This window comes from Bubalus kerabau, chromosome 5, assembly GCF_029407905.1.
Source record: "Bubalus kerabau isolate K-KA32 ecotype Philippines breed swamp buffalo chromosome 5, PCC_UOA_SB_1v2, whole genome shotgun sequence".
NCBI classification, from domain to species: Eukaryota; Metazoa; Chordata; class Mammalia; order Artiodactyla; family Bovidae; genus Bubalus; species Bubalus kerabau.
This window is the reverse complement of record NC_073628.1, coordinates 110,280,296-110,304,363: the sequence shown is the minus strand read 5'-3', so window position 1 is coordinate 110,304,363 and position 24,068 is coordinate 110,280,296. Positions and strand designations below refer to the sequence as shown.

The 24,068-nt window shown below is 38.6% G+C and overlaps 1 long non-coding RNA gene across 1 annotated transcript in view; it reads right to left on the bottom strand.

The window, feature by feature from the left end:
- Positions 1–3,681: 3,681 nt before the first annotated feature.
- LOC129654038 (uncharacterized) overlaps positions 3,682–24,068 on the bottom strand; it is a 43,963-nt gene continuing 23,576 nt past the window's right edge. Inside the window, exon 3 of the long non-coding RNA XR_008715352.1 lies at positions 3,682–4,404. This is a non-coding gene — a long non-coding RNA (uncharacterized LOC129654038). The remainder of the gene's footprint in view (positions 4,405–24,068) is intronic.

The window sequence follows — 24,068 nt, the reverse complement described above, 5'->3', positions numbered from 1 at the left end:
GTTCACTGTAGGTGGAACTTGGACACCAGGCTAGAGAAATAGCCTGGGCCTGGTGCCGGGGTCCAGCCCCGGCTGATTCAGGGAGTTCGAAGCGGGGACGGCATCGGCAAGGATCAGGATACAATAGCTTCAATTAGATATTAATTAGAGATGGAAAGAGTAATAGAATGAGGATAGCTCAGTAGGAAAATTCAGTGGAGAAAAGAGGCTGAGTAGCTTGGTTTAGGCGGGAGACCAATAAAACTTCAAGACAAGAAGTTTGCACCACTTACATAGGCCACAGGCGTCCTTCCATTCTCCCGAAGGAGAGGAGACACTGAGGCCTCCCCGGTCGGATCTTAGAAGCCCAGGCATAATTAGTAAGCATGGCGGGTTCCGCATTCCACATGGAGACTCAGCCAGAGTTTGAGAGAGAGAGAGAACATGGGGAGACCAGTCTTTTGAGGAACTGATCCCAATTCTTTATTTTCCATGGTCTACTTTTATACACTGAGATGTTATGTAAAAGTCACGTGGGGTCAGCAGTCCTGACTTTTATCAAAGTCAGGTGCTTCATATAAATGTATACAGAGGTCTTAGGGGTGTTACATCATCTTCTGGCCAGGGGGCCTGCTGACAATTTATGACCCTCTCCTTGTGACAGCAATCAGTCAACCAGAACACTTATTTCTCCAGGGGTGATTATTTTTGAAACAGACGCCACCTTCCGAAGGTACCAGATAAAGTTACATTCCTATAGGGTGAGGGTGTAGTGGGTTTTAATTAAGGAAATAATTTACTTACCCTAAGGTCCAATGTGATTAATATCAAAGGTTAATATTTATTTCTTCTATATATTCATTAACGTGTATAAGGGCAGGAGATGTGGAGGCTTAGCAGTAAACATTGGCTCAACAAATGAAAAACCCTTCACCAATACAATTTCTAATCAGCCCATTATACTTATACTAATAGTTTTCTATCTTCTCTAAAGAACCTGTTTTTAGAAGGTTTAAAGCATCTCATGCCTCTCACGGGTGGGAGGCTGTGAGCAATCACATGTGGCTGGACAAGCCTGTCAGGCAGGCTAGAGAACCTTCAGAGGAGTTTGTAGGTTGAAACACTCCTATCACGCCCAGGAGTTTTTATTAACTGGAGCTCTAAGTTAACTCCTTCTCCGAGAGAGGTGGTGGGGGACAGCCCCCCGTAAAGTCAGAGGTGTAGGTGAGAGCACAAAGTAGTAAAGTAGGCAGGCTCTGGTTATGGGGGTAGATGCTCGAGAATTTCCAGGGGGACTCCTGAGGCTCGATCCCGCCTTTGCGTATGTCGAGCCTCCTTCCTCATGACCTTTGCCATGGGCGGAGTGCCTCACGCTGGCCCCCAACAGCCTGGATAATGACTCAGTTCAGTTCAATCGCTCAGTCGTGTCCAACTCTTTGCAACCCTATAGACTGCAGTGTGCCAGGCCTCCCTGTCCATCATCAACTCCTGGAGTTTACTCAAACTCATATCCATTGAGTTAGTGACGCTGTCCAACCATCTCATCCTCTGTCGTCCCCTTCTCCTCCTGCCCCCAATCCCTCCCAGCATCAGGGTCTTTTCCAATGAGTCAGTTCTTTGCATCAGGTGGCCAAAGGATTGGAGTTTCAGCTTCAGCATCAGTCCTCCCAATGAACATTCAGGACTGATCTCCTTTAGGATGGAATGGTTGGATCTCCTTGCAGTCCAAGGGACTCTCAAGAGTCTTCTCCAACACCACAGTTCAAAAGCATCAATTCTTTGGCGCTCAGCTTTCTTTATAGTTCAACTCTCACATCCATACAAAACTACTGGAAAAACCATAGCTTTGACTAGACAGACCTTTGTTGGCAAAGTAATGTCTCTGCTTTTGAATATGCTATCTAGGTTGGTCATAGCTTTTCTTTCAAGGAGCGTCTTTTAATTCCATGTCTACAATGACCATCTGCAGTGATTTTGGAGCCCTCAAAAATAAAGTCTGTCACTGTTTCCACTGTTTCCCCATCTATTTGCCATGAACTGATGGGACCAGACGCCATGGTCTTAGTTTTCTGAATGTTGAGTTTTAAGCCAACTTTTCCACTCTCCTCTTTCACTTTCATCAAGAGGCTCTTTAGTTCTTCTTCACTTTCTGCCATAAGGGTGGTGTCATTTGCATATCTGGGGTTATTGATATTTCTTCCAGCAATCTTGATTCCAGCTTGTGCTTCTTCCAGCCCAGAGTTTCTCATGATGTACTCTGCATATAAGTTAAATAAGCAGGATGACAATATACAGCCTTGACAGACTCCTTTCCCCATTTGGAACTAGTCTGCTGTTCCATGTCCAGTTCTAACTGTTGCTTCCTGACCTGCATATAGATTTCTCAGCAGGCAGGTAACATGGTCTGATATTCCTATCTTTTGAAGAATTTTCCACAATTTGTTGTAATCCACAAGGTCAAAGGCTTTGGCGTAGTCAATAAAGCAGATGTTTTTCTGGAAAATCTTTTTTTCCAGATGGATTTTGGCTATTTAATCTCTGGTCCCACTGCCCTTTATAAATCCAGCTTGAACATCTGGAAGTTCATGGTTCACGTATTGTTGAAGCCTGGCTTGGAGAATTTTGAGCATTACTTTGATAGCGTGTGAGATGAATGCAATTGTGTGGTAGTTTGAGCATTCTTTGGCATTGCCTTTCTTTGGGGCTGGAATGAAAACTGACCTCTTTTCCAGTCCTGTGGCCACTGCTGAGTTTTCCAAACTTGCTGGCATATTGAGTGCAGCACTCTACAGCATCATCTTTTAGGATTTGAAATAGCTCAACTGGAATTCCATCACCTTCACTAGCTTTGTTCATAGTGAACAAAGTGGGCTTCCTAAAGCCCACTCGACTTCACACTCCAGGATGTCTGGCTCTAGGTGAGTGATCACATCATCATGATTATCTGGGTTGTGAAGATCTTTTTTTTACATTTCTTCTGTGTATTCTTGCCACCTCTTCTTAATATCTTCTGCTTCTGTTTGGTCCATACCATTTGTGTCCTTTACTGAGCCCATCTTTGCATGAAATGTTCCCTTGGTATCTCTAATTTTCTTGAAGAGATCTCTAGTCTTTCCCATTCTATTGTTTTCCTCTGTTTCTTTGCATTGATCACTGAGGAAGGCTTTCTTATCTCTCCTTGCTATTCTTTGGAACTCTGCATTCAAATGGGTATATCTTTCCTTTTCTCCTTTGCCTTTCACTTCTCTTCTTTTCACAGCTATTTCTAAGGCCTCCTCAGACAACCATTTTGCCTTTTTGCATTTCTTTTTCTGGGGATGGTCTTGATCCCTGCCTCCTGTACAATGTCACGAACCTCCGTCCAAAGTTCTTCAGGCACTCTGTCTATCAGATCTAATCCCTTGAATCTATTTGTCACTTCCACTGTATAAGGGTAAGGGATTTGATTTAGGTCATACCTGAGTGGTCTACTTCCCTGGTGGCTCAGAAGGTAAAGCGTCTGTTTACAATGCGGGAGACCTGGGTTTGATCCCAGGTCGGGAAGATTCCCTGGAGAATGAAATGGCAATCCACTCCAGTACTCTTGCCTGGAAAATCCCATGGATGGAGGAGCTTGGCGCAGGCTACTGTCCATGGGGTTGCAAAGAGTCGGGCACAACTGAGTGACTTCACTTTCACTTTCTTTGAGTGGTCTAGTGGTTTGCCCTACTTTCTTCAATTTAAGTCTGAATTTGGCAATACAGAGTTCATGATCTGAGCCACAGTCAGCTCCCGGTCTTGTTTTTGCTGACTGTATAGAGCTTCTCCATCTTTGGATAAGCCATACCAAGAGGGTTGGCTTTTATCCCATAGGTAGATTGAAAGATTATGGAAAAGTTTAACAGGAAAGAGATAATCAGACTTGAGAAAATCTGATTTGAGAAAATTCAGGAAAAAAAATTATCTAATGGATTGAACTATAATGCAGGTAAAGTGGGTAGATTCAAAAGATACTGACCAAGAAAAGACATTTAGGAGATAGAACCAGTAGGATATTGTGAATGATTAGATACTGCAGAAAAGGGAGAGGAGGAATTAAGACTACTAGTTTCTAGCAGGGGCTTCAAGGAACCTACACATCATGGTGAAGACCCTATATGCCACAAATAAGACCTCACACAGCCAAATAAACAATTTTTAAAATTTTATTAATTAATTAAATTTTTTGGCTGCACTGGGTCTTTCTTACTGCACATGGGCTTTCTCTAGTTGTGACAAGCAGGGGCTGCTCTCCAGTTGTGGTGCGTAGACTTCTCATTGTGGTGGCTTCCATGCTCAGCAGTTGTGCACAGGCTTAATTGACCCCATGGCATGTGGAATCTTCCCAGACCACAGATCAAACGCATGTCCCCTGCATTGGTAGGTAGATTCTCAATCACTGGACCACTAGGGAATCCAATAAATAAATTATTTTTAATAAGTAGAAAAAGATTAATAAAAACATACTGACAAATGAGACAGATGATGTAATTACTAGACAAGCATATAAAAATTTATTATAACTATATTCCATGTGCTCTACAGGGTAGAGGAAATATTGAATAATAAATACAAACACAGAAAATAATAAAAAGATACAAATTGAACTTCAGAAGATGGAAACGGCAGTAGTTTAGATGCTGCAGATGAAGGTTTTTGTGAACTTGTAGGGACAGTGATAAAAATTATCCAATACGGTTTTTCTATGTATATGTCCAGATTAAAAAAAAAAAAAAAAAGACGGGAAAATGAACAGAGAATAAGCTGTGAGATCATTTTAAGCAGCCTAAGATAAATGTAATTAGAATCCGTGAAGGAGATTTAACTTTAAATGTGAATAAACATCAAGAATCATCAGATATTTCAGGATAGTCTCTAACATGGAACAGACCAATAGAAGTACTCCAAATGGAACTTGGAGAAAAATAGGTAATGGGGAGAAAAACAATTCCTATTTTTTTAAAAATTAGCTTATTTTCAAAGATATAAAAGAGATAGCATCCATGAAATGAGATGACAAATCTATTTTTAAAAAGGATGACACAGAGAGCAACAAAATATTTTAGGAAATAGATAATATAAAAATAATTTTAAATACATAGGAGAATTGAAGATAAAATTGACGAAATCTCCCAGAAAATAAAACAAAAACAAAAACTGAAGGAAAATGAGAGATTTAAAAAGTAAGAAAATTTGAGGGTCAGTTGTGCTCTAATACCCAAATTTGGAAAGAAATGAAAAAGAATAAAGCATGTAGGAAATTATTGAAGAAATAATACAAGAACATTTCCTATAGTTGAAGGACAAATTTTAGGACTGAATGAAACTCATTGAGTACCCAGCACAATAACTGAAAAAGACCCACATCAAGGCACATCATGGTTGAATTTCAAATCTGGGATTAGGAAAAGATTATAAGAGCTCTTAGAAGGAAAACAAAGTCACATGCAAAAAGTTAAAAACCAGAATATCTTCAGAATTTTCAGTAGCAACAATTGAAGGTAGAAAACAATGAAGCAAGAACAGTATGGGGGAATATTATTTCTAACCTAGATATCCATCCCTGCGAAGCTAGTGGTCATGTGTACGAATAGAATTAAGGCATTTGTGGACAAACAAGTCCACATATACCCGTCTTCTCATATATCCTTTCTCAGGAAGCTGCTGAAGAATGTATCACCAAAAAGACGGAATGAACCAAATGGTACATCAAATTGGGTAACTGAAGACAGTTTAATAAAGGGACTGTTCAGAAGGGCATGGACAGGGTTTAGGGAAAGCAATAAGGTGTAGGGTAGTACTCTGGACCTAGTAACGCCTGTGGGCCTGAAAGGGCAAGGGGCAGGAGTGGTTAGTGAAACCAGAGATAAGAGACAGCGCTATCTGGTGGAGACTACCAGACAGGAGTTGTGACTTTAGACAGAGGGAAGGAGTCAGGAGAATAAATACCCCATCTTCAGTTTCCTCCCTCACATCAAATACTGAGCCTCCAATTAGCCAAACCCTAACAAAAACCAAAGAGAATGGCTTATCTCAGAGTTATTGCAGATTTGGCTCCAGACTACCATAATAAAGCAAGTATCACAGCAAGTCACACATACTTTTTGGTTTCCTAGGGCATATAAAAGTTATGTTTACACTATACTATAGTCTATTAAGTCAGCAATAGTTCTGTGTCTTAAAAAAAAAAAAAGTACGTACCTTAATTTAAAAATGCTTAATTGTTAAAAAATGCTAACCATCATCTGAGCCTTCAGTGAGTATAATTTATTTTGCTAGTGGAGGGTTTGAAATAATCTAAAAATTATGAAAATGTGATATCAAAATACAAAGTGAGTAAATGCTGTTGGAAAAATGGTGCTGATAGACTTGCTCAATGCAGGGCCGCTGTAAAACTTTAATTTGTAGAAAATGTGTTATCTGCAATGTGAAATAAAGCAAGCTATGCCTGTATATAGCAGAGTGGCAAAGTGGGGAGAGGAGTTGAGGGGGCAGAATCTAGAATATTGGATATCTAGTACAACGGGAGATACAGGACCCAGGAAATGGGATCCAATACAGCAGCAAGGCTTCCTGGGTGGTGCAGTGATAAAGAATCTGCCTGCCAGTGCAGGAGACTCAAGAGATGTAGGTTTGATCCCTGGGGTGAGAAGATCCCCTGGCATAGGAAATGGAAATCCACTCCAGTATTACTCAGCCATAGAAAGGAATGAAACTGGGTCATTTGCAGAGATGTGGATGGACCTAATGACCATCATACAGAATGAAATCAGAAGGATAAAAACATTGTACATTAATGCATATATGTGGAATCTATAAAAATGCTACAGATAAACCTATTTGCAGGACAGGAATAGAGACACAGATGTAGAGAATGGACTTTTGGACAAGGTGGGGAGGAAGGAGTGGGTGGGATAAATTGGGAGATTGGGATTGACGCAAATACACTATTGTGTGTAGAATGGATAGCTAGTGGGAACCTTCTCTATAGCACAAGGAGCTCCGCTTGTTGGTCTGTGCTAACCTGGATGGGTGGAATGGGGAGTGGAATGGGAAGGAGGTCCAAGAGAGAGGGGACGTATGTGTTCATATAGCTGATTCACTTCGTTGTACAGCAGAAACTAACACAACATTGTAGAGCAACTATACAACAATTTTTTTAAAAGATATAGCAGTATAGACATGTTATTTAGACATTTGAGTGTAAATACCAGAACAGCCAGCTTAAAGATTTGAAAGCAGTGACTCATGGAAATGGAGGGAGGAGGGTAGTCTTGGAGGAAAGACAGGTCCAGAGATCACATTTTTCATTAAAATCCTTATAATATAATTTGACTTTTTAAACTATGCACATCCTATACTGTGACAAAAATTTAGATTAAATAAAAACCCTGAAAACTGAAGATTTTTCTTTTACTAAAACAAAATTAAAATGTAGCTAACTCCTTTATATAAGTATAGCAAAATACACAAAATCTTGTTTGTCTGATCTTCTTCCACTTCTATGGTTCCAAATTTCCTCTTCTTGGTGCTCTACTCCCTCGGATTTTATTAAATGAAACTTATTTGCCACTTTCACAAAGAATGAGGAAAAACAAAAAATGGCAAGTATAAAGAGGCTCAAAAGAATAGGAGTCTTGGGCAAGTCTTTTGGGCTAAAAATTGTTAGAACATGAGATATGAAAATGAATTCTAGAATGTGGGGATCTTCTTCAGAAATTTCCTTCCTTGAAAGAAAAAATTGTTAAGTATGGCAACAACCAGTCCTTTGGGGCATTCACTCAGCCAGTGAATTCAATATTCAAGACAAACCTAATGCTTAAGCTAAACTATAATAAAAAAAAAATAATAATAGTAAAAGCTAACAGTAACTGAGCAGTTGCTAAGTGATAAGCATTGTGCTGAGCCCTTTATTTGCATTACATCATTTCTATCCTCACAGTCATCCTAGGAGTTAGATTTGACTATTTCTCCATTCTGCATATGGGAAAATCTTTAAAAGGACGAGTAACTAACTTGTTCAAGGAAATGGCAGTCTGGATTTAAACTCAGATCTGTCTTACTCAAAAGCCAAAGCTCTTATAAACTTCCAGTGTACTTCAAACAAAACCAAAACTGACAACCGGGGGAAAGGGGGAATGGGGAAAGATTAGAAATCACTCTGGCTTGTCAAGTCTCAAGGTAAGCCTCTAGGAGTGGAAGAGGAAGTTACTGAGGACCAATTAAAACTGCAAAAGAATGATATTACTTTATAAAAGAATGCCACTGTAGACTGTCACATGAGAACTATTAGAATAAACCAAAATACAGGTAAATTAATTCACCAAACATTTATGGAGTGACCTCTGAATTGGTTGCTGAGCTAAGTATTGGCAATATAATTTCTTCATATATAATACAATATATTTAGAAATAAAGATTTGTTGAAGAGCCAGTATAAAATTGAAAGCCCTTTGTGATCCTGAGAACAATAAATTATCAGTCTCTTAGAAGAAATTAATTGTTATACTATGGCTGTTTCAGTAGAGGGCACTAGGCGATCAAGATGGTTTTGAACTTCAGGTGGCAAAATGGTTAATAGATGCATATTTTTAGAACTGCGTAGTCATTACAGTAAGTCCCCTACATATGAACCTTCAAGTTGCTAACTTTCAAAGATGTAAACATGTGTGCCAGTCCCTATATGCCAGCTTTTGTACTGTACTACTGTACTTTTCAAGGTACTGTACTATAAGATTTTAAATGTTCTACATTTATGTTTATTTTTTATGTATGTATTATTTTTGCAAAAAGTGTTATAAACCTATTACAGCCCAGTACCATACAGCTGATTGTATTAGCTGGGTACCTAGGCTAACTTTGTTGGATTTAGGAACAAATAGGACTTATGAATGCCCTCTCAGAATGGAATATGTGGGGACTTACTATATTTTAAAAAGCATATCAAGTCATGAACCAAAGAAAAGAGGTTTTATATATGAATATTGGTGAGATCACTAAGGTTAATATTCTAGATGCTTGCATAGTTACAAATTTCTGTAATTGAGTGATTCTGTTTATAAAATGATTTTCACTACTTATTTGCAAGTGTCAGGACCACCAGGATATGTCAGTTTAGCACCTAGTGCTTATGAGAGAGATAGCTTAGGGTAGTGGAATAAGCTATGGACCAGAAATCAAAAGGCTAGGGTTTGAGAGCACTTACCTACCTCCATCTCTCGCCTGCCCTCACCCCGTCAGTTCTTACTAATTATATAACCTGAGGGCAAACTGTGTAATTTCAGGTTCCATACCTCTAAAATATTGATAATTTTGCTCCTGTTTAGGAATGTAAAAGTGTGTTGCAAAGTGCTGTAGTGTAAAAAGTCAAGCTGTTAGAAAAAAATTCCAGAAACTAAATGCAAGATACCCTTTTGATTCCAGGTCTACAGAGATTGGCTTTAGAACCTTCTGACAATAGTGTTCACCTTGTTATTGTAGACAAAGATAAAAGTCAGAAATCTACTATCACAATTTCAGAATACTCTCTCCCCTCTTAAGATTCTGCAAGTCTCTTTTTTTTCCTCCTCAATCTTGAAAAAGTACAAGTTAAATAATGAAGGTTTGATAAGAGATCTTTTTATCATGTAATCATCTCTATCAACAGAAAAACTTCTATTAATTTGCACAGACAGATTTCCCAGTTTGGGGGGAGAAAAACACATCCATCTGTACACTTTGCACTAAACATACACATGCATACACACATCCCATTTGCATGCCTAATTAGCAGTATGGTCACTCAGCATCACTTCCAAATGCCTTGATGAGTAATGTTTCCATTAACAAATTCATAGGATATGATTATGTTCTAGTTATGTATGAGAAAACTGAGGAACAGAAAGATGAAATTATTTACTTAAAATGACATAGTGTCAATCATGGACATTCGCCTTCTAATCATCCTGGAACCCCTTACTATCTTGAAAGTCCCTTGGACAGCAAGGAGATCAAACCACTCAATCCAAAAGGAAACCAACCCTGAATATTCACTAGAAGGACTGAAGCTGAGGCTCCAATACATTGGCCACCTGATGTTTAGAGCTGACTCACTGGAAAAGACCCTGATGCTGGGAAAGACTGAAGGCAGGAGAAGGGGACAATAGAAGACAAGAAGGTTGGATGGCATCACCAACTCAACGGACATGAGTTTGTGCAAATTCCAGGAGATGCTGAAGGATAGGGAAGCCTTGGGTACTGCAGTCCATGAGGTCGAAAAGAGTCAGACACCATTTAGCAACAGAACAACAACTGGAATCACATGGGACTATTGAAAAATTAGCATTCTAAGTTCCATTCTGTTTATCTTATTATTCATTAGGTTATGAAATTAACAAATATATTCCGAATAGCTACTATATGCCAGGCTCTGCGGAAGGTGTCAGAGCTACAATAAGGAGGGAAAAAGAACCCAGCACAGTCCCTGCACAGGAAGTTTATCATCTGACAGATGATAAACAGAGCCCCCCAAAAAAAATGTGAGGAGAAAAATTAAATAGCTGTGAGTTGTGAACATTCCATGAAGAAAGGAAATAAACACGAATTCATTATGTTAAAATAGAAACAAACAGAGGAAAATGATCTTAGAGAGAATTCAGGAAAAGTCAAGTCAGTAAAAGATGATGCTATTTAAGCTGAGTCCTAAAAGTACAGGGTTTCCCAGTGGCTCAGCAGAACATAATTTGCCTGCAAGGATGTGGGTTTGATCTTTGGGTCAGGAAGATCCCCTGGAGAAGGAAATGGCCACCCACTCCAGTATTCTTGGCTGGAAAACCTCATGGACAGAGGAGCCTGGTGGGCTACAGTCCACGGGGTTCCAAGAGTCAAACATGACTCAGTGACTAAACCACCACCATCACCACCTGAAAGAGCAGCAGATTGTGAAGGCTGCAGCTCTCTTGACAGAGGCGATAATAGCACATGCAAAGACCCTGAGGAAAGATCTTGATGTGCTCCAGGAGCTGAAAGAAGACTGGACAGTCAGAACAAGATGAGCAAGGGGAGAGTGACTTGAAAAACGAGGTTTAAGACATATGGTGGGGTCAGATCACAATGAGTTTTACTGGCCATGGAAAAGTTTGGATGTTTTTCTGAGTACAATGTACAGTCACTAGAAGGATTTTAAAGAGAGGGATGACATGAGTGGATTTGTATTTCATGAAGATCTTTTTGCTACTGTGAGAAGAATGAGTTGGAAAGGAGCAAGAGAAGCAACAGGGAGCCAAAATGAGAGTAAAGAAGTTATTATTTCATTTTATCATTATTATTTCATATTATTTCTCTCAGATGACAAGAATTCAACAAAGATGGTGATGGATATGAAAAATTGTTCACAAACTGGAGGTGTATCAAATATACCTATTGTTCTACTGGTTATCAGTAAACTGTTTCTATGCATAATACATAAGATAGAATCTTTTCTCTTGACAGGATGAGCTCTCTTTCAATGAAATCAAAGCTGTTATCAAGGAATGCAATCAATTTACCAAATATTAATTGAATACCTTCTAAGTGTATAGAAATAAAATTTGAGAGATTTTGCTCCTCCTCAAAATATGTACCAGCTTGGAAATCAAAAATCTCTCTGAATTAAACAATTAGAAAGTAACCTATTGCTTAATATAATACTAAATACTAAGGGCAGAAAGTAAGTTCTCAAGAAGAACAGAGGTTTAAAAAAAATTTTTTTTTGGACTATCCAGGTATGTTTATAGTTCTAAAAAGGGAGATTCTTTGGGGGATTTTAAGGATATATAAAGTTTAGGTGAACCGACAAATTCAGGCAAGGAAAAGATTTGCATAAGATTATTATGGCAAATATTTTAGGAATTTCTGCTCAGCTCAAAATACTGGGTTGGCCAAAAAGTGCATTCTTTTTTTTTTCTGTAAGACATTACAGAAAAACTCGAACTTCTTGGCCAACTGACCCTCCCTTCACAGGAATGAGAACCTGATAACCAAGATCTACTGTGTGATTCCTATTCTATGGCAAGACTGACTAGACTTCCCTGGATGCTTGACCCAAACCAAGTCAGGTCAATCAAATTCTCTATCTCAGACATTATAAATTGGAACTCAAAACAGGTAGGTTAGTCTTTAAGCAAGGCGGAACTGTAACATGTAACATCAGGAGCCATAAATAGGCAGAGAAGTGGGGAAAATTGATCTGCAGGAGGAAGGAGCAAGAGAAAAATCCTTATTTGCTTGGTTCAAGAATCTCTACACCCTTCCAGAGTCTCTCACTGCATTATCCTTGAATTCTGTAAGAAAATTCCTTGTCGTTAAGATAATTACCCTGTTTGTTTAACTTGCCTCAAGTTAGTTGCATAGAAGGAATTTGCCTTATCTGTTCAAAATTCTCCAAGCCAGGCTTCAGCAATACATGAACCATGAACTTCCAGATGTTCAAGCTGGTTTTAGAAAGGCAGAGGAATGAGAGATCAAATTGCCAACATCTGTTGGATCATCAAAAAAGCAAAAGAGTTCCAGAAAAACATCTATTTCTGCTTTATTGACTATGCCAAAGCCTTTAACTATGTGGATCACAATAAACTGGAAAATTCTTCAAGAGATGGGAATACCAGACCACCTGACCTGGCTCTTGAGAAACCTATATACAGGTCAGGAAGCAACAGTTAGAACTGGACATGGAACAACAGACTGGTTCCAAATAGGAAAAGGAGTCCATCAAGGCTGTATATTGTCATCCTGCTTATTTAGCTTATATGCAGAGTACATCATGAGAAATGCTGGGCTGGAAGAAGCACAAGCTGGAATCAAGATTGCCAGGAGAAATATCAATAACCTCAGATATGCAGATGACACCACCCTTATGACAGAAAGTGAAGAAGAACTAAAGAGCCTTTTGATAAAAGTGAAAGAGGAGAGTGAAAAAGTTGGCTTAAAGCTCAACATTCAGAAAACTAAGATCATGGCATCCGGTCCCATCACTTCATGGCAAATAGATGGGGAAAGAGTGGAAACAGTGTCAGACTTTATTTTTTGGGCTATAAAATCACTGCAGATGGTGATTGCAGCCATGAAATTAAAAGACACTCCTTGGAAGGAAAGTTATGACCAACCAAGATAGCATATTAAAAAGCAGAGACATTACTTTGCCAACAAAGGTCCGTCTAGTCAAGGCTATGGTTTTTTCAATGGTTGTGTATGGATGTGAGAGTTCGACTGTGAAGAAAGCTGAGCACCAAAGAATTGATGCTTTTGAACTATGGTGTTGGAGAAGACTCTTGAGAGTCCGTTGGACTGCAAGGAGATCCAACCAGTTCATTCTAAAGGAGATCAGCCCTGGGTGTTCATTGGAAGGACTGATGCTAAAGCTGAAACTCTAATACTTTGGCCACCTCATGCGAAGAGTTGACTCATTGGAAAAGACTCTGATGCTGGGAAGGATTGGGGGCAGGAGGAAAAGGGGACGACAGAGGATGAGATGGCTGAATGGCATCACCGAGTCAATGGACATGAGTGAGTAAACTCCAGGAGTTGGTGATGGACAGGGAGGCCTGGCGTGCTGAGATTCTTGGGGTCGCAAAGAGTCGGACATGACTGAGCAACTGAACTGAACTGAACTGAGCCCAGTACAGTCATGAAAATGGAAATGATCATGAACAGACAGGATTAACTAAAGCAGATCATTCTATACACAGAACACTGAGTAGCAATGAAAAAGGATAAGGCTAAGCACCTTCTTTAATAAGCATTGAGCTAGTGAAGTATGACAAACAGCATACCAGAAGAGCAACAATCTCTCATGGATACTATCAAAGATGCTTCACACAAAAAATGTAAACTACACTGTCAGACAAGAAAGGGAGGCATGAGCTGGGCACTCACAGACTCAGGGTAAAGTGTTTATGGAGATTAATTTGTCAAGATTCTTTAACCAGACATAATCTTTTCAACAAATAGAATTTATTGAGTCCTTACTATGTTTCATGGAATCTTCTAGATTCTAGAAATTAAATACTAAATAAGAAAGACAAATTTTCTGCCTTCCTGGAACTATTCTTAGAATGGCAGGGAGTCAAGGAAGAAATAATAAATAAATAAATAATTAATGTGGTTCATAATTTTTAAGAACTCAAAGTAAATAATTAGATAAATGTACAACTAAAGAGCCTCTTGATGAAAGTGAAAGAGGAGAGTGAAAAAGTTGGCTTAAAGCTCAACATTCAGAAAACTAAGATCATGGCAACCGATCCCATCACTTCATGGCAAATAGATGGGGAAACAGTGGAAACAGTGGCTGACTTTATTTTTGGGGGGCTCCAAATTCACTGCAGATGGTGATTGCAGCCATGAAATTAAAAAACACTTACTCCTTGGAAGGAAAGTTGTGACCAACCTAGACAGCATATTAAAAAGCAGAGACATTACTTTGCCAACAAAGTTTCGTCTAGTCAAGGCTATGGTTTTCCCTGTGGTCTTGTATGGATGTGAGAGTTGGACTGTGAAGAAGGCTGAGCACCGAAGAACTGATGCTTTTGAACTGTGGTGTTGGAGAAGACTCTTGAGAGTCCCTTGGACTGCAAGGAGATCCAACCAGTCCATTCTAAAGGAGATCAGTCCTGGGTGTTCATTGGAAAGACTGATGTTGAAGCAGAAACTCCAATAGTTTGGCCACCTGATGCAAAGAGCTGATTCATTTGAAAAGACCCTGATGCTAGGAAAGACTGAGGGCAGGAGGAGAAGGGGACAACAGAGGATGAGATGGTTGGATGGCATCATTGACTTGATGGACATGAGTTTAGTAAACTCCGGGAGTTGGTGATGGACTGAACTGAAGATAGAAAAGGGGCCAATGTGATTATGGTTCAGCTTCCAGGGTCCTGAGAACATGCCTGGGGTTAATTGCCCTCTCCTCTATATCCTCTGTGGGAAGAACTGCAAAGACAATGTTTATTGAGTTCATGCCGACTCAATGGACACGAGTTTGGGTAAACTCCGGGAGTTGGTGATGGACAGGGAGGCCTGGCGTGCTGCAGTTCATGGGGTCACAAAGAGTCGGACACGACTGAGTGACTGGACTGAACTGAACTGAACTTAGATGTGATCACAAAGATACTGACATATTACAATGCTTATTTACAATATTAAAAAATTGAAAACCACCTAAAAGCCCAATAATAAAGTATTAATTACATAAATTACAGAATATCTAAGTAATGGGGAATTTTGTTTCAATTCAAAAATATTTTAAAATAGTAGTAACTAATGTTCACTTAGTGCTTACTATGTGCCAGGTATTCTTCTAGTGTTGTGTATATAGTAGTTTACTTAAAAAATACAGAAATCCTATTTTATTACTTCATTTTATAGGATATGAAAACTGGCACAGAGAGGCTAAGTAACATACTCAAAGTCATATAGTGAGTAAGTGGGAGAGGAAAGATTTGAACCCAGAGACGAATTTGACTGTAGAGCCTGTGCTCTTAACTACAACATCTCCAGAAAAGGATTCCAACATGGGAAAATAACCGCACTATAATTTTTAGGTTAAAAAGTGCAAGATATTGATATAACTTTATATATAATTTTAATCAAATTATGTATATAGTATATTTGTGCTCTAAAAAAGCATTAGAAGATATTCCAAAATATTAATAAACTACTTTCTCTGAATGGTAGGCTTACACATTTTATTTCCCTCTGTTTTATATTTCCAAAACTGTTTTTCAATTAAGGGAGATTACTTATTAAAGGGGGTAAAAATTGTGCTGAGTCTTGACAAATGAAGAGAAATTAAGTAAAAATTTGCAGAAAAGTAAGTGGGAGGAAGTTTAAGGTTTGCTCTCAAAATCTCTATAGTGAATCAGGAAGCAAGGGAATCACTTACATGTTGAATCTAAAATATGACACAAATTAACTTATCCATGAAACAGACTCACAGACAAAGAACAGACTTGTGGTTGCCAATGTGTGGGGACGGGGGGTTAGGGAGGAATGGGTTGGGAGTTTGGTGTTAGCAGATGCAACCTATTATATAAAGAACTGATATACAACAAAGTCCTACTGTGTAGCACAGAGTATATTCAGTATCCTGTAATAAATCATGATGAAAAAATATGAAAAAGTATACATATATATATAGCTAAGTCACTTTGCTGTACAGCAGAAATTAATACAACATTGTAAATCAATATACATCAATAGAATACTTTTTTTTAAAAAAAAAAAAGCAGGCAAAAATTGAGTTTCTATAAGTTGCTTCTTCCAAGATGTTTTTCAAAAAGAGATTTGACATTTAGGGCATTTTATTTGTCATTTTTACAAAATGAAGCTGAGACCAAGATAAGAAAGGTTACATGTCCACAAAAATTAATAATGAAGCTAGAAAAAGAAGAGCCCTTCTGATACTCCAGGCTACATTGCTAATAGTATTGGGGAAAAGGCCTTTTCTAGGATTAAAAATGAGTTTTTTGGAACATCTCTGTTGGAGAATAGCATTAATATAATCAGACTGATTGTATTTGAACAGAGCCTTATAAATGTAGAATGAATGAGAATGACTAGATATCTTATCATAAACATTGTCAACCAAAAAAAAAAAATGCATTGTCAACCATTCATAAACTAGATAATGCTAGTGGTTAGTTTCAAATTATTTAAGGATGGGTAGTACCTGCTGCCATGGAAGTTTCTGACAATAATTTGGCAGCAGGAATGGAGATAATTTTATCTTATTATCTATATATTTGACCCTTACTGCTCCACATGGGAGTTAGCTGATACAGGAAGATGGTGGGCCATTTCATCTCTATTTCTGTTATGTTTCCAACCACACAATGTGCTTTTCTGAATGATATATCTAAAACCAAATGAATAGGATAAAAAAAAAAACACCTCTCTCCAGAAAGACCAAAAGTAAAGAATTAGTAGCGATACGTCTTGGAGAATATCAACATAATTTTGTGATCACTGGTCACTCAACAGGTATTTGTTAGAAGCCTATAAAGGGCAGGATAACTACGATATGAACCTCCATTGTATAGACACAGTCACTGCCCTCAAAGAGCTTGTCTCTAGTAAAGAGATAAGTAAACAAGTATTATACATGATTCAAGGCAAGCGTATTTAATGTGCTATAAGTGGTATGAACCATATTTTAAATCATCACAAAAGAGGGAAGGATTACATCTAGGCAGGTCAACTGAACTGAGTTCTGAAGAATGGTGGAAATTCAACAAAGATGAGGGGTAAAGAATCCATTCTAAGCACTCCACCAGGTTCACACCTGGTAAAAACCAGGGCATATATTAATATTGATACCACAACACAGAGAATTCTGAATTCCAGATATATTACCAGGAATATACACCTTCAGTTCTTTCCCCCATTCAGCTCCAAGATGCTGAAAACCAGGCCAAAAATCTCCAATAAAAGGTTTTGCAATATATTTCCAGAACTATCTGAGTCATCCAAGAGGAAAGACGTAAAGATACCAGCACTGGGGTTTCCTTAACCTAGTGGCCAATGCAGCACACTCTACAGTAAACTCACAATACACATGCTTTCCTCGTGGGCTCAGGCTTACAATCAGCTCTTCAGCAGTTTCAAACAGATAAGTAAAGTTCACAGTTATCTCAGAAAAGCCTCTAACAAATATGTTAAAGTAACTGGAGGAAAAAAAGACCATGTGGAGAAAAGAATACTCAAAAAAAATCCTCATTAGACTCAGATAAATAATAGACAGCACTGCATCAATGAAAGAAGAACATGACATGAAATAAAAAGAACACTGATAATAATAATACAAACAAAACAAAATCAGCCCTTGTAAATTAAGACTTAAACAACCCAGATGCAAATTCAATATCAGGAAGATGATGTTGTAGATAAACAAGTACAGCAAAGAGTAAAAAACTGAGATTAAAAACTGGGAAAGGGAGTGGGAAAAAGAATAAGAATACTCATCCAGATGGACCAACACCCAAATAATTCAGGTCCCAGAAAACAAGAACAGAGAAAATGAAAGGGAGGAAATAATCAATAAACATAGTCAAACTGGACTGAAAGATGTGTGTTTCCTGACTGAGAAACACAACACATCTACTGTGCAACACAATAGATAAAAATAAACCCATATGATGGCACATCATGAAATTTCAGAAACCTGAAGACAATGAAACGTTCTACAAGCTTCCAAAGGTAAAAATAGGACATACAATATGAACTCAAATAATTTTGAACTTCTGTGGTGGGCAGAATTCTAACCTCAAGGTTCCCCATCACTTGTGTACATGTGTACTATGAAAATGTTTTACTATAAATACTGTGGATATTACTCTCATAATTAGGTTGTATTATATGGGCCAGCTGACTTTAAGAAAAGCTTGACCGAATCAGAATGAAAAGGACACTTTAAAGTGATGGTCCTCTTTCTGAGAAAGGAGGTTGTCCATACGTGACTTTGAAGACAAGGAGGTCAAATGGCAAGAAATACCTTGGACTTCTCTGGTGGCTCAGACGGTAAAGAATCCACCTACAATGCGGGAGACTTGGGTTTGATTCTTGGATTGGGAAGATCCCCTGTAGGAGGGCATGGCAACCCACTCCAGTATTCTGGTCTGGAGAATCCCATGTTCAGAGGAGCCTGGTGGGCTACAGTCCATGGGGTTACAAAGAGTTGGACATGACTGAGTGACTGATCACAGCTGAGAGGCGTCCCTGGCTGCCAGTCAACAAGGAAATACTGGTCCAAGTCTTATAACCACAAGGAGCTGAATTCTGCCAATGTCCTGAATGAGCCTGGAGGTAATTTCAGCCTTGTGATATCCTAAGCAGAGAATTTGGTCATGCTGTGCTCAGATTTCTGATCTATAGAATTGTGAGCTAATAAATAGGTATTGCTTAAACTGCTAGATTCGTGGTCACTTGTTAACAGCAACAGAAAATGAGCACAGCTTCTCAGCAACAACGGAAGCTAGACAACAATGGAGACCCACTCCATATTCTGAAGAAAAGCAATTTCTAACCTAGAATTACATACCTCACCAAACTGCCAATTAGCTCTTACAGTAAATTGTGGATATGTTCAGACATACAAGGTCTCAAAAACTTAGCTCCTATGTATTCTTTCTTAGCAAGATACTGGTACCTGCTTCATCAAAATTGGGGAGGGGGGGAGCAGGAGTGGATAAATCAAGAAAGAAGAATATGTGGTATACAGGAAGAGGTGTGAAAATTCCCAGGATATTTGTGAAGGAAGATCCTAAAATGACATGCACCAGACAGCTAGTCCACACTGGAGCAGTTCAGAATACTCGGAGACATTTTGCCATGAAGATTAAATCAAAAGAATGACTAATATAGCTGAAGGAATGGAGAGGAGATTTAGATATGTGGCAGAGAGCTGGGGTTGAATTATTGATAAGTATATAGAAAACTATATAACAACAGCTTCAAAAAAAGACACAATTCTAGGGGAAACAAAATGTTGTACAAGAATAGTTGTCATAGTTTATTACTTGGTTTAACTGTTAACAGTTTTTACATGGTCACTATAGAACACTTTACCATAGCAAAATTACAGTAAGACCTAAAGTTCAAAATTAAGAAGTATTAATAGCTGTAGAATCTAAAAAGTAAAACAAACCAGTGAATGTAACAAAACAGAAACAGACTCAATAGACATAGAGAACAAATTAGTGGTTACTAGCAAGGAGAGTAGAGGGCACAATAGGGAGAGGGGATTAAGAGGTACAAACTACTATGTATAAAATAAATAAGCTACAAGGACATACTGTATAACACAGGGAATATCGCCAGTATCTTATAACTTTAAATGGAGTATAATCTAGAAGAAATTTGAATCATAATATTATACATCTGAAACTAATATAATATTGTAAACCAACTACACCTCAATTAGAAAAAGAAAAAAGGGACTTCCCTCGTGGTCCAATGGTCAGGACATGGGTTCGATCCCTGCTCCGGGAAGATTCCACATGCTGCAGAGCAACTAAGTCCATGCACCCCAACTACTGAAGCCTGCACCCCTAGAGCCTGTGCTCTGCAACAAGAGAAGCCACAGCAGTGAGAAGGCCGTGGGCTGCAAGGAAGAGTAGGCCCCACTCGCCACAACTAGAGAAAGCCCCTATGCAGCAGTAAAGACCCAGCACAGCCAAAAATAAATAAAAATTAAATTTAAAAAAAAATAAGAAGTAGAAAGATAGTATGCTTACAGATCTGGAATACCAAACGAATTAAAGAGTTGAAAAGTGCTGCCTCTACAGAGAAGGAAAGTGTAAAATGTGATGGACTGCTCATTTTAGTTTCAAATCTTACAATATTATTTTTATCTTTAGAGACGTGTATATCTTTCATGAAGATAAACACTAAAAAAGAAGGTAGAGAAAGGGATCTTTACAAATTAATCAGACGTAAATGGCTTTATTGAAAGGGAAACTACTGATAATCCTCTGATCATAATAAAATGTTTTCATGTTAGTATTCATTTTAAAAGGCAAAAAAGTTTTTATTTGCCAAACAATAGAGCACTGTACATTTTTGAGCAAAAGAAACCCATTCATTATGACAAATGGGGATGGAAAGAAGTATATTTTAAAAATCTTAGGAAATAGACTCAACAGAAGTTGGTAATTGATTGCTAAACTGATGGGAGCAATGATAACACAGAAGGTATGAGAAAGGAGGAAGGAGTCAAGGATGATTCTCAGGTTTCTGACTTAGAGTACCTGAGTAGATGGTGGTACCATTTTCTGAGACAGAACACTCAGAAGAGAAACAGAATGGAAAGACAGGAAAGAACGCAAGCTTGATTTAACACATGATCAAATAAAGTACCTACAAGACACTTATGCAGAGAAGGCAGATGGCAACTAGATATGGAAAACAAGAGTTCAGGCGCGGGAAAAAAAAAGAGAACAAAAGTTCATACGAAATTTTTGGTCTGGAAAAAGAGAACTGGAAATGTAACAAGATAAATAAGAAGACTGTGCGGAAGGGAGCAGATGAATCCTTCCCTAGGAGGAGACCTACTTTGCTAGATCAATTTAGAAAAGGCTAGGCTTCAAAAGTTTATAGATTGAATGACATCACTTTTTGTGGACTCTAAAAAAAAAATGACACAAATAAACTTCCTAACAAAACAAACAGACTCACAGACATAGAAAACAAATTTATGGTTACCAAAAGGGGAAGGTGGAGAGAGGGATAAACTAGGAGTTTGGGATTAACATATATGTGTAACGATATATAAAATAAAAAACAAGGTCCTGCTGTATAGCACTGAGAACTGTATTCCATATATTGTAATAACCTAATGGAAAAGAATCTGAAAAAGAATATACTACACACACACACATATACTGAATCACTTTGCTGTACATCAGAAACTAACACAACACTATAAATCAACTATAATTCATAAAACCATTAAAAAATAAAAGTCTATGGGAAGGTAGAAAATTGTAACTTGGAGAAGTTGAAAAGTCCTAAAATACTCTATGGGGAGAGTATATAAAGGGTTAGAAGACAGTGAGACACCCTGTGGCTGGCAGCATTTTGGGAAGGGGATAGAAAAGTCCAACTGGGAACTGAAAGTTATTTGTTGTGTGGTATGCCTTGTAACTCTACACTTTTTTCTTCCTATTAAATCAATAGTAAAAACTGGCTTTCCTTCTCGGTATTTTGTGGAGCAGATCTGTTTTAGAGGGAATGTGGCAAAAAATGAATTGTGTCTCAAGGTTTGTACAAGGAGAAGCCAGACATGGTCTATGGTAGGGTGGCTACATGACTATAGTTACCAACAGCAAAGTGTTAGGGGAAGCATTTGCAAACATCTCTGGTAAGACTAAAACCAAGAGGGAGTCAGGGAAGTAACTGTGGTTACACAGGAAGGTCTCTGATAATCTCAATTCTTTATTTTTAATATTTATTTATTTGGTGGTGCTGGGTCTGAGTTGGGGCATGCAGGATCTTTAATTGCAGCATGCGGGATCTTTATTTGTGGCACACAAACTCTTTGTTGCGGCATGTAGGCTTTAACACAGGGATCAAACCCAAGACCCCTGCATTGGAATTGTGGAGTCTTAGCCATTGAAGCACCAGGTAAGTCCCTTGGTTCTTCTTTTTTTTTTTTAATAGCTTGTTGTTGTTCCTCCAATACTGCCTTTTTGTATTTTTTTTTAACTGAGATATAATTGACATATAACACCATATTAGTTTCAAGTGTGCAACATATCATAAACTCAATTCTTAACAACAACAAAAAAACCCAGAAGACACAAAGTAAGGTCCATAGCCAAAAGCAAATATAAGAGATTGGCTCTAACATAAAGTATCAGCAAGGCTGAAACCAAATGAACTAATAAGACTTGTGAATAAATGCTAAGGAGGATGTGAAGAAAAATGAACTAACCTACCTCTTGGGTCCAATGGCAATGTTAATTCATTGGTTCCTACCTTTGTGTCAACAAGGCGCCAAGTAATTATGATTTATCAATATTCTACTCCATTGGGACTCCACTACCTTCACACCTAAGGTTCTTAACTCTGCTTTACTCTATACCATGTGTGTGTGCTAAGTTGCTTCAGTCGTGTCCAACTTCTTGAAACCCTATGGACCACAGCCCGCCAGGTTCCTCTGTCCATGGGATTCCCCAGACAAAAATATGTAGCAGGTTGCCATGCCCTCCTCCAAGGGATCTTCCCAAGCCAGGGATCAAACCTGAGTCTCTTACATCTCCTGCATAGGCAGGCAGATTCTTTACCACTAGCACCACCTGGGAAGTCTACTGCCATTTCCTTCTCCAGATCTTCCTGACCCAGGGATTGAACCTGGGTCTCCCACATTGTAGGCAGACACTTCACCATCTGAGCCACCAGGGAAGTCCCAAGTTAAATCCTAGCACCTATCAATACCTGAAATTGTATTATACATTGTTAATTTGTTTGTTGTCTGTCTCCTCACTCTAAAGTAAGTTCCATGAGCAGAGGAACTTTGTCATCAACACTCTGTCTGCAAAAACTGTACCTGTCATAAAAGACATTCAGTAAATATTTATTATTGGCCGAATCCAATAATTCAGCCAATAAAACAAACCGGTCTTGTTTCTGTCTTTTGTCAAAAATGACCTTTGGATTAAAGCAAGGAAGAAAAAGGGACTTCCCTGGCAGTCCAGTGGTTAAGACTTCATGCTTCCAATACAGAGGATATGGGTTCAATTCCTAGTTGGGGAAGGTTAGTACCAACCTTACCTGGTTCATAAGGTCTCATGTGGCATGGCAAAAAAAAAAAAAAAAAAAAAAGTAGGAAAAAATTGGTTAAGAAGAAACAAAGTATCGAAAATTGAGATAACTTATTACGCAGCAAGTAGGTGTCAGGCACTTAACCTATATTATCTAATATAATCCTCAAAGCAAAGGGATTGTTATCCTCTTTGGTAGATAAAGAAGCTAAGTAGGCCAAAGGCTTAAGGAATTTGCCCAATCTGGCCAATGTCCAAGCCAAAGTTCAAACTCAGGTCTCTCTGACTTCAGAGCTTGTGTCCTTAAACATGCTGTGATTCTGCCCAATGAATGCAAAACATTTCCATACTATATTTAAATCCCTTGTTGTTATTCAGTCACTAAGTTGTGTCCAACTCTTTTCGACCCCATGGACTACAGCACCCCGGGCTTCCCTGTCCTTATCTATCTCCCGGAGTTTGCTCCAACTCATGTCCATTGAGTCAGGGATGCCATCCAACCATCCTATCCTCTGTTGCCCCCTTTTCCACCTGCCCTCAATCTTTCCCAGCATCAGGGTCTTTTCCAATGAGTCGGCTCTTTGCACCAGGTGGCCAAAGTATTGGAGCTTCAGCTTCAACATCAGTCCTTCCAGTAAATATTCAGGGTTGATTTTCTTGTTGTCCAAAAGGCTCTCAAGAGTCTTCTCCAGCACCACAGTTTGAAAACATCAATTCTTCGGCTCTCAGCCTTCTTTATGGTCCAACTCTCACATCCATACATGACTACTGGAAAAACCATAGCTTTGACTATATGGACCTTTG